At 40.6% G+C, this 19394-nt stretch overlaps 1 protein-coding gene across 2 annotated transcripts in view; it reads left to right on the top strand.

Moving 5' to 3' along the window:
* The window catches only part of SIK2 (salt inducible kinase 2), a 125052-nt gene that overhangs the window by 26102 nt on the left and 79556 nt on the right, over positions 1-19394 (top strand). The gene's annotated exons all lie outside the window — the stretch shown is intronic.

Raw genomic sequence — 19394 nt, 5'->3', positions numbered from 1 at the left:
ATGACCAGATAAGTCAAGGGATGTGTAAAAAAAAAAAAAAATGAATAAAGTAAGATAGTGGACAAACAAAGCAGTTTTGCTGAAACTGTGTATTTAGGAAAAGTCTTACATCCACATTAACAAGCAGTATAGATAGGATCCTTGTGATGGGACAACCCCTTTTTACACGACCGTAGTGTTTTTTGAGGTCCGCAATTTGCGGATCCGCAACACAAATTTCACTTTAAAAATTAATTCCGCAGACATCCGCAACATTCTGTGTGTATCAGTATTATGCAGATCCGCAAAAACAAAACACACCACAAAACACATCTTGACATCCGCAATTGCGGATATACACTGATATATGTTCAGTGTATATCCGCAAAAATGCACACGCCCATAGACTTCTATTGGACCTACCGTGCCGTGCCGTAAAAGCACGGCCATTACGGACATGCGGTATACTGTCCGGACCACTGTTGTGGTCGTGTAAGAGGCTTCATAGAAAACTATGGGACCGTAAATAGTCCACGATTTTGAACCCGCAATTGCGGACCATTTGCGGTGCAAAACTACGGTCGTGTAAGACCAGCCTAAGGCCGAGGCCACACGTTGCAGCGTTGCAGCAACGGTTCACAAGTTTGATGGCCTGTTTTAAGTTTGGATACACCTGATCGGCCATGTAGCAGGTATATCAGAACTCCTTTTTACACTGTCAATGCAAACTGTACGGGGGCGAGGAGTGAACAATATTATAGTATGCACGTTGCCTACGGTATAAAATACACTGTCAACGTTGATGGATTCTTGGCCCACATGCTACAACCTCATACATACAGTCATGTGCAGGTGTCTGTATTTTGGTACATGGAGTCCCTCGAGGCTATGTACTGTATACAGAGATACAGCTGCTTCATATTCAATCTTGCATTGCTCCACAGGGTGCGATCGCCAGATATTTTTCCCAAGAGGCAATGCTTATAGGGCTTAAAAACACCGTAGTAAGGCATATGATGAAAAATGGTTCCTTTCTTTTGGGTTTGTATGGGAAAAAAATTGCATATAAAATTAAAGGCCTGCACTGGTACAGTAGGCCCGATGGACAGGTACTATTGAGCTTAAAGTGGCCTTTGCACAAGACCTAATGGTGGGTGTGTTGTTTTTGTGTTTCGCACTGCACCCTTTATATTTCAGACCACTGTTACAATGTGGTGTTTATGTATCTGTCTCATGAGTTTATACAGTATATACGATCTGTGCTATAATCTGGCATTCTCAGAGCTCACCCATGTCACAGCAACCATTATAGCCATATAAAATCTTAAGAAAGCCCTGCTTGCCGGTGTTGTAGCTTTATTGACGTGCGATAAATGTGCATTGCAAAGTCCTTTACTGCTCACGTAAATGCAGCTGTAGAAATACAATTGTATCACACTCCGTGTCAAATGTCAGGTTTGTTTGAAACTGCGTATGTATAGTCACCTGTCACCATCAGCCAGGGACCTTCCATAGGTTACCGCCATTGTCTTCCCTTGAACAAAACACACTCCCCCAGAAAATAGATCGCCTGGTTTAAGAAGGTGATGGCTCGATCTTGCATCACGGAGTCATGCGATAAATCCGAACTTATGTAATTGATCTCCAGGTATCCAAGATAACACAAGTGCTCTCTAAAGACTGAAGAATGGCGGTAAGACCCTGCCAGCTATGCAGACTATATAACTAGTGTGCTGTCATTTAAGCCTTGTAACCTTTTGTTGCTTTGCCTTTGCTGTCTTTTTTTAGTTGACTTTATAGCTGTAGAGACAGTTGTCTCTTGAATGTTTTTGTGTGGTATGTATATTACATAGTGTAACCAGGGGCAATGCTGTTTTAACAAATCGGTGAATCGGCGGGCCCAGTACATTGGTTTCGTAAGCGCGTGCCCCCCCCCCCTTATCACTGCCACTTCGGTGTAGTTGCCACCTTTCAGAGGACACAAAGACAGATTAGTGTGACAGTGCACCGCAGCATATTTTTGTGTTATGCTGTGCCTTTAACCCAGACCATATTTTGGGTTTTGTTTTGTTTACTCTGCCCATTCAAATAACCTCTTTTTGTGCCCTAACATGGTAATAAAGCCCTTCAATTTATACCATACAGCGATAATGTCTCCACCACACAGTATACTGTCCCCTAACTCGTCTGCACAAAGTATAATGCCTCCTTAGTGGCCCATCAAAGCTACTAAAATGCCCTATGGTATAAGGCGGGGAAGCTCAGCCTGGGGGAGGGTCGCTTCAAACAGTCTCTGTATTATGCAACATAGAACAGTGCTTCTGTTGTCGTATGAGAGATGAAGGATGAGATTGTTAGCTTTCATATGACACCGGTATTGCCGTTCTCCCTATATTGTTTCCAAAAATGACCAGTTGAAAACCGTATAGCTTGGAGGCAGCAGCATATAAACATGCCAATCCCAACTGTGTTTTCATCTTGTGATTCCTCTGCAAATTTTACGGGTTGAACTTTGATCTTGGGATCAGGATCGGTGACCCCATCACGTATCAGCTATTTATCATCTATCCTATGGAAAGAGGATAAATCTGCGTTGTGGCATATCTTCCTTTTAATGTAATTACTTCCTAAAACTATTACACATCATACGTCCTCTGCAACAAATTCATAGGATGTATTCTCTTACACCAGACCTGCTCTTTGACCGCCATATTGGTTGGCTGGAAATGTCAAAACAAGGTGTGGTCTCTGCAGAGAGGGCATTTTTTACGAGGGACAAACATGCCATTTCTAAGAACTCTGGAAGAGAAGGTTTACCTAACTAATCTTTCCAGCTAGAGACCCCCAGCAGTTAATAGCAAGGGCGAGATCTGTAGACAGGGGATATTTAGCCTTGGTGGGTGACTCCCAGGTCCGCAGTGAATACAGTTACCAGCTATACTGTATACTACTCTACCTGCCAGTTTACTGAATGAAGATGCAGTGCATTTGTGTATGTAGGTCTAAGGAATTAACCTTGATACTAAGTGATCTACACTGGATAATAATTAGGTTAAGAGCTAGGTAAGCTGTTAAGGATCCTTACCCTTATTGACCGAGAACAGACAAAAAATCCAGACAGAGATAATAACGGATCAGCACAAGTTAGTGTCATCTGGAGCTGTCCTGTCTTCATGCAGATTACCGTGTTAGAAATCAGGAGTATTTCATCCATTTACATGACGTTATTCGGGTTAACCCTTTTTCAGAAGATTAGGAACTGGTATGGTTTTGCTTTTACTAAACCCCTTTCTAATAAAGTTCTGCAGATGTAGCAGATTAAGTTTGTTCAGTGCAGCAGAGCTTGCCATTCGTGCCATGATAGGCTTATCACAATTTAGGCAGCAGATCTATCCACGTCTTGGGCTATCCTTCTCCAAGGACCCCATAGAAAGCCCTATACGTTGCCTCTGTTTTATGGACACGGAGGACTTTTCTCTCTGCCGGTTTCAGTGTAAGGTTGCCTTCACATGGTGTAGTGTGCTGCTCCTTTAGACACGTATACACGTGTCCGAGCGCGGCGCTTCAAAACAGAGACCATTGATTTCAATGGGTGCCGATATATGCGCGTTACCCATTGAAATCAATAGGTAAAAAAAGCCTCCGATTGATTTCAATGGGTAGCGCACATATATCGGCACCCATTGAAATCAATGGGCTCTGTTTTGAAGCGCTGCGCTCAGACACATGTATATGTGTCTAAAGGAGCAGCACGCTACGCCTTGTGAAGGCGCCCTAAGGGCCCGTTCACACGGAGTAAACGCGTGTGTGTTTTGGCAACATACACGTGTAAAAATAAGACTCCCATTGACTTCAATTACATTTTACATGTGTATTTTGACGTGTTTTTTTTACACGAGTAAAAAAATGTCATTGAAGTTAATGGGAGTCTTATTTTTACACGTGTATTTTTTTACACGTGTATTTTGCCAAAATACACGCGCGTTTACTCCGTGTGAACGGGTCCTAAAAACGGCGGAAACCCAACGGACTTCTGGCAGATCCCATTATAGTCTATGAAGTCCATGGATAACCACTGTTTTAGTGGTCCGGCTCTCCGTCCTTCGGAGAGCCCTGCGCAAGTGTGAACCTAGCTTGAGTGGGGTTCCTCAGCCATATTCAAATTACTTTTTTTGCACCAAATGTGATTTTGAGGCTTGAAGAATAAGGCCGGGCCCAGACATGCCATGGATTGCAGTGTTAGTTTTGCACAACAAATCCTAGAATATATACAGTACATAAGCATGGGGTTTTTGAAACCCCATCCACATGTTGCAGAAACATGCGCAAAAATGGGAGCATGCTGCAGATTTTCATTTCCTTAGTTTTTATTCTTCCTATTGCATGGGGTGAGATCTTTGGCTTAATCCACAACATGAATGCAGATTTTGTGTTGCGTTTGTTGCAGATTCTGTTCTTTGACTTGCTCTATAAAGTGTGATTTGTTTTTTGTTTAAGCATTTTCCTCTTTTAGACTAAGGCCCCATGTAGTGAGCCACAGTCAAAAAGTGCCGCAGAAAAGACCGTGGCGGAAACGCAGCGCTTTTCACAGTTTTCCTCTGGATTTTCTGCCCCAATTATGCCTAAATGGAAAACACAAGCATTTCTATAGGTATAACTGACATGCGATTTACAAAAAAACGGAAATCGCTGCATTACTACTGCAAATTTTTTTTTGCAATGTGTGTGTGGGATTAGCCAAAATCCCTTCCACTTTGCAGGTAATATAAAGTGCTGCGGTTTTAAAAACCGTTGCATTTGTGCTACGCAGTTCCCTGTCCTTAAACGTGTCAAAGGCCTTTTTGTTCCTACCTCACACCCAATAGCTGGACCCCACTGATACTCCACCATTTTTACTGGTTATCGATGTCCTTCCAGTGTTTTTACATTCTGGAAAATCCAGCACCATTGTGGGTTCCAATGTGTACTTGGTCCTTGTAACCGTTCTACCTAGTGCCAGCACCTATAATCCACTTAGTTCTCTAATATCCTTGTGTTCCTTAAATAACTACCCAGATTTGACGCATAACTTTTTGTCTTGTACACATCTTCTCGATGTAACCACAACCCTTAGAGGTCTGTAGGAGAAAAGGGCACCTTGTACGCTACAGGATTGTTGAAGGGGGATGTGTGTTCATGTGCACAACTCTGTCTTCCAAATTTGGTGCCACCTTGGAACATCCCTCTCCCGGTTGTTTGCTGTTTTGTACTATGTTTGGAGGTAGGCTCTCAGTCACGTTTCACCCTGCCATCTCAGAATACGTAGGAAGGTTGGCAAGGAACAATGGTTCTTCCTCAAGGGTATTTGTACACGATCCCAGTAGTTCTTGTGCCATTACATCATATTAGGTACGTGGCAACAGGGTGTGTTTCCATGAGCAAGATTAGATATTTGACAGATCTCTCTATGAAATCTGTTATCACTCACTTGGACTCGTACCTTAGTAAAGCAGTAATCCCAAATAGGGTGGAGAAATAAGAATACAAGTGATGGCGTTGAAGATGTTACACAAGGTGGTAATGAAAATAGGTGTGTCATTTAGGGTCTGTATAAATTTGGGTGAACTCCTATGTTCTCTGTTATGTTGCCTTCCATTCTTGTCATCCATTTTCTTTTTGGAAGCATAGACTGGGACAACTGAAAGTCATATTTTAGGGACATGCTCTTTAACCCTAACTGGTCAAGTTATAATGCTTTGGGTGGTCGCCTTGTGCTTGTTAGGTAAAATTGCCTCACTAAGGCCCAGTTCACATCTACATTCGGGTTTCCGCTTGCTGGACTTTTCTCGTAGCATGTTTTGTGCCGAAATCACACAGACTCCATTATAGTCTATGGGATCCGCGAGTTTCTTTAGGTAACCATTTTTTTTATTTTTTTTAATGCGGACTCCCCAATCAGAAACCCGAACGCAGACGTCAACCTGACCTAATACAACAGATATCGCAACGTCACTGTTTCCTTATGGTAGCCTATGGTCCATCAAAGCAGAAAGTTCCAACATGATCAGTCATGTGTTTTCCTGCCACATGCCATGTTTTTTTTTTTTTCCATAGGGAAACATTGAAGAATAAGTGATTCACGCTCATGTGGTTCATTGAAACTTTAATATTAATGTTCAAACTTAGACAGACCATCATTGTTACACTTCTGGAAAACCCCTTTAACACCATGATATTTCCATGAAGTCCTAGCCTTTTACATTAAAAAAATATTAAGGTGCCCACAGGCCTTCCATAGTTGTTTGCCAGCAGCTATTCTTAAGAACTCAGCCAAGGTTCATTTAGGAGAGGGGGGTATGCTGCTTCCGGATAGTTTTTGGCGGTGTCTTATCTCTTTTAAGAACCAGAGGATTGGGCATGTTAAAATTCCTTTGACTTTATGCATTGGGGAAGATGGACATAAGATAGTTGTCTAACTGCGCCCACCCGAGTCTGCAAGTTTGGCCAACTTTACTCTTCTAGGTATGGGCACATTTTGCCTCCAGGGAAGGCCTTAAAGGATAAACCCTTGTCTTTGGAAGAAACACTTGTTTGTTGGACCTGGCCATAGTCTGCTCAGCCAAATATTTATCTGTGACTAAGACAATAGATCATTCTCCTTCAAGTAAGCCAGAGCTACAAAGTCATTGAGGCATGAAACAAAAGAGGTCATATTATTACACGGATTAAGTGTTCTTGAATAAGGTTCTTAATGTATTTGACGTTATTAGCAGAGTCTTGTGTCTCTTAATATGTCCATTTAAAAATTAGCGCAAAACTAAAAATATATGAATTAAAGGGGTATTCTCACTACCATTAAACATTTATGGAATATCCTAGTTGTGGGTTATGGTGATGTCACAGTACAGGTATTGTCTACAGTGATGTCACAGCATACAGAAAATTCACATTATTGAGAAGATGAAAAGTTTAGGTTCAGCCTGTACCATGTTAATACAAAGAAATAATGTACAGTTATGTCATAGTAGAGAGATAATTAACATAATGATGTCAAAGGCATAATCTCAGTGATGTCACAATACAGGGATGACATCACAGTACAGGTAAAAACATATTGTTCCATGTTTTTGATCAGCATATTCCAAACAAAGCATAAAAATTTAGCAATTTGCATAAAAGTCAGAAAAGTGGATCCAAATGTGGCCTAAAACTAAAGCACGTTACTCTTGTTAGCTGTGCCCATGCTTAGATTTGAGTTTAGATTCCTGTTTCTGCCCTTCCTCAGTATATATATGTGTAGATCCACTTGGTCTCCTCCTCCAGGCTAAGGTCATCTTTTTACCTTGCCGTCCCCTTAGATTTCACTTTTCCTATGAGTTCACCTTGGAACCTGTAGATTAATAGACTGTATAGTAATGAGAGTAGACGATGGCTATGGAGCCTATGAGGAGGCTGTGTGATGGATGCCGCATGTGGTCGGGAGACAAGGAGCCGCTGCTGTGCTGTCTATACATGGGGCACTGAAGATGAATAAAGTAGGGGGCAGATCACTGCAGTGAGTAACATCTGTCTGCTTGTAAACTATAGGCACAAACTAGTCACTTACCATAAATAACCCATAAAATATTAGCAATTGTAATCAAATTAGGCTTTACATAGAGCGCTTGACTTGTAATATTTCACCTTCGTAATTTTCTACCTTGGGATTGCATGGCTCCTCGAAACCACTTATTATAGATTTTACAGGTCTGTCGTAGCTGGAAATGAATCTTCAGCCATTAACACATCAGTATGTTGCCATTACGACAAATTCCTCTAATCACAATGTTCTGTGTTATGTCCAAGAGGCAGCGGGTGGAGGGAATAAATAGGCGCCTATTACAAAGCGTTGCGAATCATTAATGCACAGCCCTGGTATATAAATAACAGACATTGAATTGTTCATCACACCTCCATCCAGATACCCCTGCTGTGGTTGGCATTTCATACAGAATGAGTCTGCTCGCCTGTGGAATGACTAATCCGCTATTTATTGAAAAAAGCCTTTTTATTAACTCCACAATTAATAAAAATAAATCTCCTTTAAGCCAAGAACAACCATGGATATTCATTCAATTTCTCCTTCCACTTTATTCCTTCATCTTCCCCCTCACTCCTGTAAAAAATTTCAAGAAAAAAAAAAAAAACCTTGCCGGTTTAGCTGTGAAATGCATCTTCGAGATTACCGGCAACTTTTTCCACTTGAAGTTCGAGGGAGTTTCCTAGAACTCTGGTTCTGTTTTGCCTCCTAGAAGTGTACAAATACATTGATAACTGGGTTCACACTGGGTATTTTGGTTAGGATTTTGAGGCCATATCCGTCTCCAAATCCTGACCAAAAAGATGGCTCCCATTGAAATCAATGGGAGCCCGTCAGTTCTTTTTCCCGGGAGCCGTTTGTTCTGGACATGCTCATTCTTAAGGCGTAGTCGCCTCGTGACATCTGCCTGAAGACACCTCCTTCCTGACTAGGCCCATTCATCTGGACCGAATCCGGAGCAGCTAAGTTGCTCAAGAATTATCTTATGGGGAATACAAGTATTTACTAAAATTGACTTACTTGGGATAAGTTCTCAATATCTGGTTTGTGAGCCATCTAGAAATTTGCAAAAACAACCAAAAAATTCCGCTTTTCCACAACGTGTGACTGCAACCCATAAGTGTCTCGTAGAGTTATTCACTACTGATATAATATATTAAAATGCTGATTCCATTGAAATGGTCGTAAACCCTCGATAAGGAGTCTGCTTTTCTAGATTCTAGATTGCTTGTGGGTTTCAGTGTGGTTATTTGTAGCTGTACATTGTGTACTCCTCTAACTAGGCAAAGAGACATAGCTGTGGAAGTAACACAAAGGATATTACCAAAGATGGAGAAAGTGGAGGACATGGTAGGAAGCGATGTCAGGAAGTCACATGCACATTCCTGAGTATATAAGTGGGGGAGACCATATAAAGGGAAGCGGCAGTGTAATGTGCAGGCCACATGTTATAGAGCAGGGGGAGCCGAGTAGAGTGATATATAGTTTTGTGGTAAAAGAGTCCCTAGAGTCACTAGATTGATTGAGTCCAGTGGGAGGTCCTAACAGTAAATGTGCATACAGAGAGAACAGAAAGTCACTGTTAGGACCGCCTACTGGACTCAATCCGTCCTTCCAAGCATAGAAAGAACAGAGAAATAAATGATACCCACAAAACTATAGATCGATACTCAGCCCCCCTTCCCCTATTCTATAACCTGCATTCACATTACTCTGCATTTTTTAACGTGATGGTTTCCCTTTAAGGGGCCACTCACACAGTGGAAAGTAACAAGGAATCTGAGATGGTTTTCCGTCTCCAATTCCTCTTTATTTTTCAGGACCGTTCTAATTTGCCCAGACACAACGGTGGCTAATCAGGAGTAGGCTCAGCCATGGGGTTTGTGGCCACGAAATCCATTGTAGGATTGAGTAGGACTCTTCAATGGGAGGCAGAGATATACGTGTGCAGTGTACGCAAACAGGCAGTTGTCACATTGTAAAGTTGTGTTATGACCGGCTAAACTGATCAAAATAGCTTTTATATGGATAATTTGAAAACTGTACAAGTACTATATATCCTATAATATGGTTGTTTGGAGCAGCAGAATGACACACACGACAGGTATATTTCCAGCTTAGCTTCTGCCTGTTACAGCTTTGTTACCCACCCCAGAATCTGCATTAAAAAATATCTCTGAATTGCTTTAGGGGGGGTTATTCCTTATGCAGACTCCTAGGCAGCCCCTGCCAATACTGCCATGTGTAACACTCCTGATATTGATCTTAGAAGGGGTACAGGTTCCCATTGAGCAGATCCAGGTTGTGGTTTTTATACTTTTACAGGTAATGCTCAGTTGGAGAAATATGTAAATGATCTCTTATACGGAACTCTTCCCAGAAAACTAAATATCAGTGTGAACCTAGCCTCCACCTGGGGATTCTGTTCCCCATTCAGCTTTAGAAATGGGGAGAGAAAAGTCTTACAAGCAGCGCTTTTCTATTCGCATTTTCTGGCCTTTGCAGGCAGAAACCTGGTGGACCCCATTATAGTCTATAGCAGGGATAGGCAACCTTCGGCACTCCAGCTGTTGTAAAACTACAACTCCCAGCATGCATACTTGCTCTGCTGTTCTTGGAACTCCTATGGAAGTGACTGGAGCATGTTGGGAGTTGTAGTTTCTCAGCAGCTGGAGTGCTGAAGGTTGCTGACCCCCGGTCTATAGGGTCTGTGATTTTCCGGAGGTAACCATTTTCTAAGCAGATTAGGTTTCCAAATGGAAACCTGAAGACAGATGTGAACCTAGTGTCAACCTGCTCCGCTCCTCCTGCTCTATAACATGCTACATTTTCATGAATCCAGGTTTCTTTTAAACCTGAAAGTCCTCCCATCATAAGACAGCCATTTGCAGTGCTTGAGCCCCTGTTTTTGCTGTACGAGATGCCGTGAAACTGAAAAACTTCAGCTTTAAAGGAGTTACTTAGAAAATGTGACTTTTACCTAAAACAGCCCCCTCTCTGCTTATGGTCTGTGCCAGTTATACCAACTTATTTGTATTATAATGGATGAGTCTAAGCTACAGTATCGTACATAGCCCACAGATAAGTTTGCGCTATTCTATGTAGGGAGGTTCTTCAAGTCTGTGATAAGTAGCGAAAACTTGTGGCTATCCTGTATAACGCAGTGGCCTATGGAACGTCTTCTGTGCTTAGGATATGTGGAGTGACGACGTTACTATGTAGTTGTAGTATTGTTATTGAGGTCTCTTCCCCCCCCCCCCATGTTTTTGTATATGAAATTCCTGACAAGTTGAATATATATTTCCTGTTTCCGTACCGTGAAGCAGATGCTTTGCATCAGGAATGGTTAATAATATCTCTTTGTTGGTTATTTTAGTTGTATGTCCTCGCATTGATGGACAGAACAGAATACTTTGTCCACTACATTAATGATCTGCCCGGGATGACGAAATGTTTCTTCCCATATTAGGCCTCTATCTCATCTAGGCTCTAACCTACTGAGGTCACAGGAAGTCATCATTTTCCCAACACTGACTTGTTAGCATTTCACAACTGTGTGACTTCAGCGATCATTTGTTTTCCTTTACAATAAACGGCTGGATCAGTCTTTTTCCACATTTCCAGTGTGTACGTGTTTTATTTCTTTAGGTGCTTTCATGAGGTATTTCAAGCATGCATGCAACTAACATTTACATAGGAAGACATTATTAAGAGTCAGTTGCAACCCAGGTGCTACATTTTTTTTTTTTCTTTAAAGAGGACCTGTCACCCGGTCTGAAAAGCCTTACAAACTGAATACCCACTCACTCAGCCTTAAAGAGGAAATTTCGCCACCTTCACCAACTCCAGCTCTTAGCATCATTCAATAGGGACTGCTTCAGTAATTCTGGAACAGTTGGAATTTTTTCTCTAGCCCTGACCATTCCCGAGCAATCATCGCTGTTAGTTGCAGCACAGATTTGTTTTCTGCTGTCAGGTGGGCCGTCCCTTCCGTTCTCCTCCAGCCTAGGACGGCCCACCTGACAGCAGAAAACACTGTTGTGCTGAAAATAACAGCAGTGATTGCTCAAGGACGGTGAGGGCTAGAGGAAAAATTCCAACTGTATCAGAATTGGTGGAGCAGAGCCTATTGAAGGCTTAAAAGAGTTGGGGTTAGTGAAGGTGGTGAAAGGTCCTCCAAGTGTGCCAAAATCCATGGAGCAGCAATGATTGAAACATGCAAACAGTTGGTGGAAGGTGGTGACAGGTCCCTCTACCTTTTACGTTGTGTTTGCTCTGTATGCTTTGATGTAGTACGTTTATTGTACATTGGTATGCATTGTTTTTTGACATGGGAGTCATGTCTAATATCATCTGTTTCTTTAGACTTTGTGCTATATCTTATTTGTTTGCCAACACTACGTGGTAAGTGAATGTAGAGCTTTACTTACTAAGGTCATTAGAAGTATAGCAATGTCATCATGTGAGCCTAGCAAAACCAACATGAAGGAGCCAAAGCAAGTCTTAACAAAGCCCCGTTGTTTGTTTTATTATTATTTATTAACCCTCATTATTTAACCACAAGGCCTTTTCTCCTGCTTTTGGCTGCCTGCTCATTTAGTTTTGGAAGCAGTGGTACCAAGAGCGTGAATGAGCTGGAATGTAATGATTGCAAGGCCGGCTTAGCTCCAGACTAGGAATCAAACCATTGGGACACGTCCTAGCTGTAGTCCCCGTGCCAGGACGTTAATGTACTGGAGCAAACAGGCTTCATTTCTGCAACAACGTAGGACATGTATTTAGGCAACATGCTGCTGAACACTGGCAAGCATCACTACTGCAGGAAATCAATTAATTTGGTCTTATTGTTCTTCGTTCTCATTAGTATATTGCTGCTTATAGGTAGTTGATCCAAAACTGGAATGCCAGATTGGCTAACCAGTATGGAGACTGTAAAAATATGGTTAAATGCCTCTAAGTAGAAGGCTTCCCTCCCCAAAGCGGGTGAACTACCAACATCATCAGAGTCAAGATGCGCAGTACTCTGTATAGGCAGCTGCCTAGGACACCAATAAGAGGGGAGAAATTTATGGATGAAATAAATCTTGCGCTTTTAATTTTCTTTGAATCTTTGTCCATGGATCTCATATGTAGTTGAGTATATTTGTTTTCAAATCGTACCTATCAGATGTGTAGGAGAGCACCCCCCTTCCCCAACATAAAAGGAAGGGTAATGGGGATATAGATCATAAGCATAAGATAATCTAATAATTCTAAGGAATAGCAAGGCAGTAGCTGTCCTATATTACTCAGACTACCCATTGATTTCAATGGGTGCTGTGGATAATTGAATTTTTAAAGTTTTTACAGTTTTAATAGGACTTTCAATTTTTAATTTTTTTTCTTTAATATCTAAGAAAACATATCCAAAAAAGAATGGGGAAACATGTTTTGTTTTTAACATTATTCATGGTTTTTTTTTTGTTTGTTGTTTTTTTTTGGAGATGGAGTTTAATAGCACAAAATGGTACTACAAATTTTTTTTTAAATAGTTTTACCTTTCCATTATTGTAATATTTACATTGGTGGCACATGGGGTAGAATCTTTGACATGGGCTTGGTTTATGACTCGTATATATAATTTTTATTTCCCCACCATTAGGTCATAATAAACCTTTGGGGGCCATTTTGTCATAAAGAAATTCAGTCTCCTGAATTGCACCGAAAAGTTTATCTAAGTTCTTTAGGACCCAGAAGTTCATACAGTTTCCAGATCCTGGTGGCCACCTGACACAGCGATGGGGGAAGGCAGGGACAGTAAGAAACTGTCCCTGCCTTCTCTATTGAAGGTCTGACTAGTAAAACCTAGCTCCCTGATTCTGCAGTTCTGGTTTGATCTGAACAAGTTGAAAGGAGCATATCGTCATAAGCCAGCATATAAACCCAGATACATAGGTTAATGTCACCCGAATAATATGTTTTCTGATTGTGAATTGGCTCCTCTGTTACCGAGAGATCGCTGTTTTGGTCAATATGCTAATTTTCTGTGGTACTATGCAACCTACTGTGTACCATGAATTATTGTATTCTAATATTTTAAGGTAAACATTCACCTAAGGTCGATTCACATTCATAAACATTCACCTAAGGTCGATGGAAATTCATGATTTTAACCATAAAGAAAGGTTATTGGGTGGATTTTAACAATGAATAATCGCTTAGCTTTAGCGAGACACACTTATTACCTGAAAAAAATTCAACCACCTTGTAAATTTTAATATGATAGTAAGACTAAAGGTTTTTTTGTTCTCATGAAAAGTCTTTCATCTAAGAACAATGTTTCCCTGAAAGAATATTCCTAGAAACATTGCTAGACTTTGTCCCGGCGTCTTTAAAAATGTATGGCCAGATTGAACGACAGTAGCGGCCAATTCTATCTAATGGGCCTGACCACCACACCCTCTTATAGGAATATAATTGAATGCTTTTTTTAGGGTCATCTATCTAGTGCCACACACACTATATATATATATATATATATATATATATATATATATATATATATATATATATATATATATATATATATTTTATGTAGTCATAAGAACCCCCTTTGTGGTATAAACCATCCGTATAAGGTTGCATGGTGGTACAGTTCATGGGGGGTCATCCTTTTTATGGTACATACGACAATTTAACCTGACAGTATTCCTTGACTTGCAGACAGCACAGAAAGATGTATTGATTTTCGTGGCAAAATAAGATGGTTTATTGTGTTCTGCAAGGAATGATTGGTAAAGACAGGCCTTTAATAGCAGAGCTGAAGCTGAGATGTCACTTGTGTTATAGCAGATATGGATGGGCATGCCAGGCTAGATGGATGGCGGCATTGGATGGTAGCTGTCAGGGTAATAAAGAACTGAACATAAAATAGCTGTGTATACAATATGTGTGTACGCCAAGAACAAAATCATTCTATCGTCAGTCATCGAGGCAATGATATGTTCTGGGTAACAAGGACATGTAGGGAAAGGTAAGAAACTACAGCCAAACCTCCAAAATAAGCATACAAAAATGAGGGTGCAGAGTACTAATGGGAAGCCATGTTATTTTATTACACTTTGTGTATAAGGATTGTCCTACAAGAATACCCAGCGCGCGTTCTCTCTTTTTACTTATGTGAATAATAAGGACGTATTGGACATTCGTTACATTTACATAACCAAATTTATGTAACCAAGCAAGATAACTGGTTTCTTGTATTTTCTGTCTAGCTTTCTGTGCCTTTATACAAAATGTGACCTAAAATATGCCCTAAACAAGTCTTTGCTGAGTTCTCTTTAGTGCAGGCTTATATAATATTTAGGCTTCAACTGGTATCACATTCAGGGATTGGCCATGGACGTAACTACTTAAGATATTCCAGAAAAATGTATAAGGATGAGTATGGCCTTCTAGACACATTTGGTGTAAAAAAAACCAAATATATAAATAAATTAAAACAAAAAATTATGCACATTATTGGTAGATAATAGAGTTGAGCGAGTAGTATTCGATCGAATACCTCGCCGCCATAGGTATTCGTGTAACCGGTCAAACACCAAGGGGTTAAGAGCATCCCGTATTCGATGCGTTTAACCCTCTTGGTGTTCGGCCGCTTACACGAATGTACAGTGTATGGGACTGTTTCCTCCTGGCACTGTACAGCCGTATCTGCCGATTTGGTGGGGGTGTTGAACCTCCACCAATCTGATATTGATGACCTATCCTGAGAATAGTTCCATTGATTATCAAAATCCTGGAAAACCCTTAAGGGTTTTTCCCATCTCAACAAACATCTGAGTCCCAACCGTCAAGGCGGGACATAAGGAGACAGGCTAGCTTTCCCACCTTCCACACCTCAAAGTAAATCTCTGATGAGAAACAATGTCCTTCTGTGTGCTCTATGAAAAGGTAATTGTACTTTCTAACCACATGGATCTTAAAATTCAATTTCATCAAAGTTTAATTACGTATTTGGAGAATGATGGGGAGAAGCCAAGGAACTGAGGCAGATGAACACCAAAGGCGCCCCCTATATTCTTCACTTATAGCTAAACACTTACATGTTTGGTTTGGCTGAGTGTGCATGTGTTGTGAATGAGGAGAGGGGATTAAGCAGTTGATATGGATGGCAGCATATGTTGCCTAAAGAGAAAAGGGATCAGGTATTGAAATTCAACATGTCTGACCTCTTCTGTTATGGGAAAGACCAGAGGCCACATACGCATGAAATAGTTGGCCAGTCTGCGGATTCCGCCAATTTTCTCTTATATGTAAAGGGGTCTTTAGCCATCCTGGTTAAAATCCTGGTGGTCCTAGATTGCCATAATCTGCTTGCCATTTGGGCATTAAAGAATTATCAGCTTGTTCTGATTTTCCTCATTATATGTTCAGTCTACTTTTCCTAAAAACCATCAGGTCTATTATTAGCTAAACAACCAAAAATGGTAAATTAGACTTATCAAGTGGAAAATTTCAATTGGAAATTCTGAATCTTGCCTTGGCAGGACATAGCTAAATCTTCTACCTCAGTAGATTCTATTTAGGAAGATATGACAAAGCTGAACCAACACTGAAGAAGAAGGAACTGATTCACGTGTACCGAGAGTGAGCACCTGATAGCAATAACGTTGTTCTCAATCATGGGGCATGATATTTTTATATCGGTCCAAAAAAAAAAAAAAAAAAAGTAAAGGAAAATCCAAACTGCAGTGTAGATAAGGAAATCTTATTTTGAGTTCCATTAAAATCCATTCGGGCCCAAAACACTTTTTTCTGATGGACTTTAGAAACCCAAGATAAAACATTAAACGGAAAGTGTTGCCATGTTTCTTCTGACCAGATCCCAGCCATGTGCAAGTTTATTTTTTTTCTTAAAATCACACATTGTAGGTGTTGCCAGGCTGAGGGCTGAATGATGTGTGTGCAGCGGAGTTCTAGATAGTCATGAGCTACCATCGCCCCCCTTCTACCCACACTTGAAAGCTTTCTCCCTACGTGGGGTGAAGTGGTCAATCTGTAGAAGGGTGAGGAGATCCCTCCACTCATGGATGACAAGTCCTTGGCGCTCAGCTCGGTTGCACCTTTCAAGATGTGATTATTACGGTCCAAAAACTAGCCTTGATCTTACACAAAAATTTTTAATTTTTTTTTTTTTTTGTCGGAAATGAAGCCAATTAGTAGATGGTATAATCTTAGACTAGGCCATGTTTATCATCCAGCATCGACACATTGTGATAATTCGAATGCATGCTAAGGCTGTCTAGCTTTATAGTGCACCAGAGATGACCACTGAGATGACTTTTGAGAACTATTTGCTATATATAACATGCTAAATATTTTTTTTTTTTTTTTAATAACTCGGCAGCTTTTTCTTTTGTTACATCTACAAATACAGAGTGATATAATTTTATGTGACGTTAGTCAAAATGTGTCAGATTGGGACACGCTTCATGTCAGCGAAGGGTTAAGCCGAAGCCCACTAGGGATATAAAGTGTGTCCTGGAGGAATCCTGTGGGGTGCGGGAGTAATCAGGCTGTCTCTGTCACAATCCCTCTGCTCCCCTGCCAGCTGTCACTGCATCCCGGAGGAGATGAATATAATTCTGAGAAAGCGCTTGAATCATGAAATGTCAGCAGCTTTATTCATTGTGACTGTGCGTAGCAACCCCGGCTTATTGGATGCTCGGCGAGGTCTCCCAGGCTCACGTACGGCTAGAAGAGGTGCTTATTGTGGCTTACTGGAGAATATACAGGCTGCTGGGCAGCTATAGGAGGTTGGGCAGGATTGGATATATCACACTACTCTATATAGGTGACTCAAACTGATTGATTTTAAAAGTTTAACTATTAGCAGATATTCACATAAAACATGAGACGGCCATAGAAATGCATGCAAGGAATCTGCTGTGTGCAAATATACCCTTAGGGTATGTTCACATGTGATGGGTATGCAGCAAAGTGGATGAGTTTTTAACAGATCTCATCCACTCCTTCCCGGAAAAATGAGCATGGAAATTGATATATGGCGTGGATCTTTAAATCTGATTTTTTTTTTTTTTTTTTTTTTGCTGTGCATTTTCACTGTTTGCATTGCTTAGGGTGGAATCCGTGACAAATTCATGAGCATAAAATTAGAATTTTCTGCAGATTTGGCTGTAGTGTGTCTGCAAGGCATATTTTGGGGATCAATTTGTGTCCTGTGTGGTTGTACCTTCATATAGCAGGGCTGACAAATGTGATTGTAGTACAGGACTGCTCGATAGGATTATATCGTTTCATGTATGTATGTTAGTATTGTACACAGGGTAGCAGTATTTCTTAGTCTACTATTGGCTGGGCCTGGAAGTGCCCAATACATCCAATAATGGGCTAATATTTAGAATTCCATTTTCCCAGTTACTTTTTTTCTATTTTTGGAATACATTTATATCTTTCCTGATTGATTAAAATTAACAGTATGTCAAGTAATTGCTACTAATGTTTTTTTTAAAATTCTACGACTAATCCTTTGTCTTCATGAAAAATGTAAAAAAAAAATAAAAAATAATAATAATAATTAAATATAAAGACCGATCTTTGGGCAGCTGGTCTTAGAGTACAAAGAGCTGAGCCGATTGATATAATATTTTATGGGGAATTTTTACGTATAATCTTTTCTCTATTTAGGAGACTAGTGGTCAGCTGTACCCTGTATAAGGGTAAGTTCACACTGGGTTTTTTGGTCAGGATTTTGAGGCCGAGCATCGGCATTCAGTCGCGGCTACCCATTTTGGTCCAGAACCTGAGGCGGCCTCTGCCTCAGGTTCCGAACCAAAAAACTCTGTGTGAACCCAGCCTAAGTGTCAAACCCTGAGTAGGCTGCCCCACTTGGACTTCAAAGATAAAAAAAAAAAATAAAATGACAAGTTATATAAAATCCTTTCCTGCAGAAATATACAGTCCTATGAAAAAGTTTGGGCACCCCTATTAATCTTAATTTTTAGTTCTAAATATTTTGGTGTTTGCAACAGCCATTTCAGTTTGATATATCTAATAACTGATGGACACAGTAATATTTCAGGATTGAAATGAGGTTTATTGTACTAACAGAAAATGTGCAATATGCATTAAACCAAAATTTGACCGGTGCAAAAGTATAGGCACCTCAACAGAAAAGTGACATTAATATTTAGTAGATCCTCCTTTTGAAAAGATAACAGCCTCTAGTTGCTTCCTGTAGCTTTTAATCAGTTCCTGGATGAAGGGATTTTGGACCATTCCTCTTTACAAAACAATTCAAGTTCAGTTAAGTTTGATGGTCGCCGAGCATAGACAGCCCGCTTCAAATCATCCCACAGATGTTCAATGATATTCAGGTCTGGGGACTGGGATGGCCATTCCAGAACATTGTAATTGTTCCTCTGCATGAATGCCTGAGTCGATTTCGAGCGGTGTTTTGGATCATTGTCTGGCTGAAATATCCATCCCCAGCGTAACTTCAACTTAGTCACTGATTCTTGAACATTATTCTCAAGAATCTGCTGATACTGAGTGGAATCCATGCGACTCTCAACTTTAACAAGATTCCCGGTGCTGGCATTGGCCACACAGCTCCAAAGCATGATGGATCCTCCACCAAATTTTACAGTGGGTAGCAAGTGTTTTTCTTGGAATGCTGTTTTTTTTGGACGCCATGCATAACGCCTTTTTGTATGACCAAACAACTCAATCTTTGTTTCATCAGTCCACAGGACCTTCTTTCAAAATGAAGCTGGCTTGTCCAAATGTGCTTTTGCATACCTCAGGCGACTCTGTTTGTTGCGTGCTTGCAGAAACGGCTTCTTTCTCATCACTC

The sequence above is a fragment of the Leptodactylus fuscus genome, chromosome 6 (assembly GCF_031893055.1).
Source record: "Leptodactylus fuscus isolate aLepFus1 chromosome 6, aLepFus1.hap2, whole genome shotgun sequence".
In the NCBI taxonomy this organism is placed as follows: Eukaryota; Metazoa; Chordata; class Amphibia; order Anura; family Leptodactylidae; genus Leptodactylus; species Leptodactylus fuscus.
The sequence above is the reverse complement of the archived record's forward strand: the minus strand, read 5'-3'. Positions and strand labels throughout refer to the sequence as shown.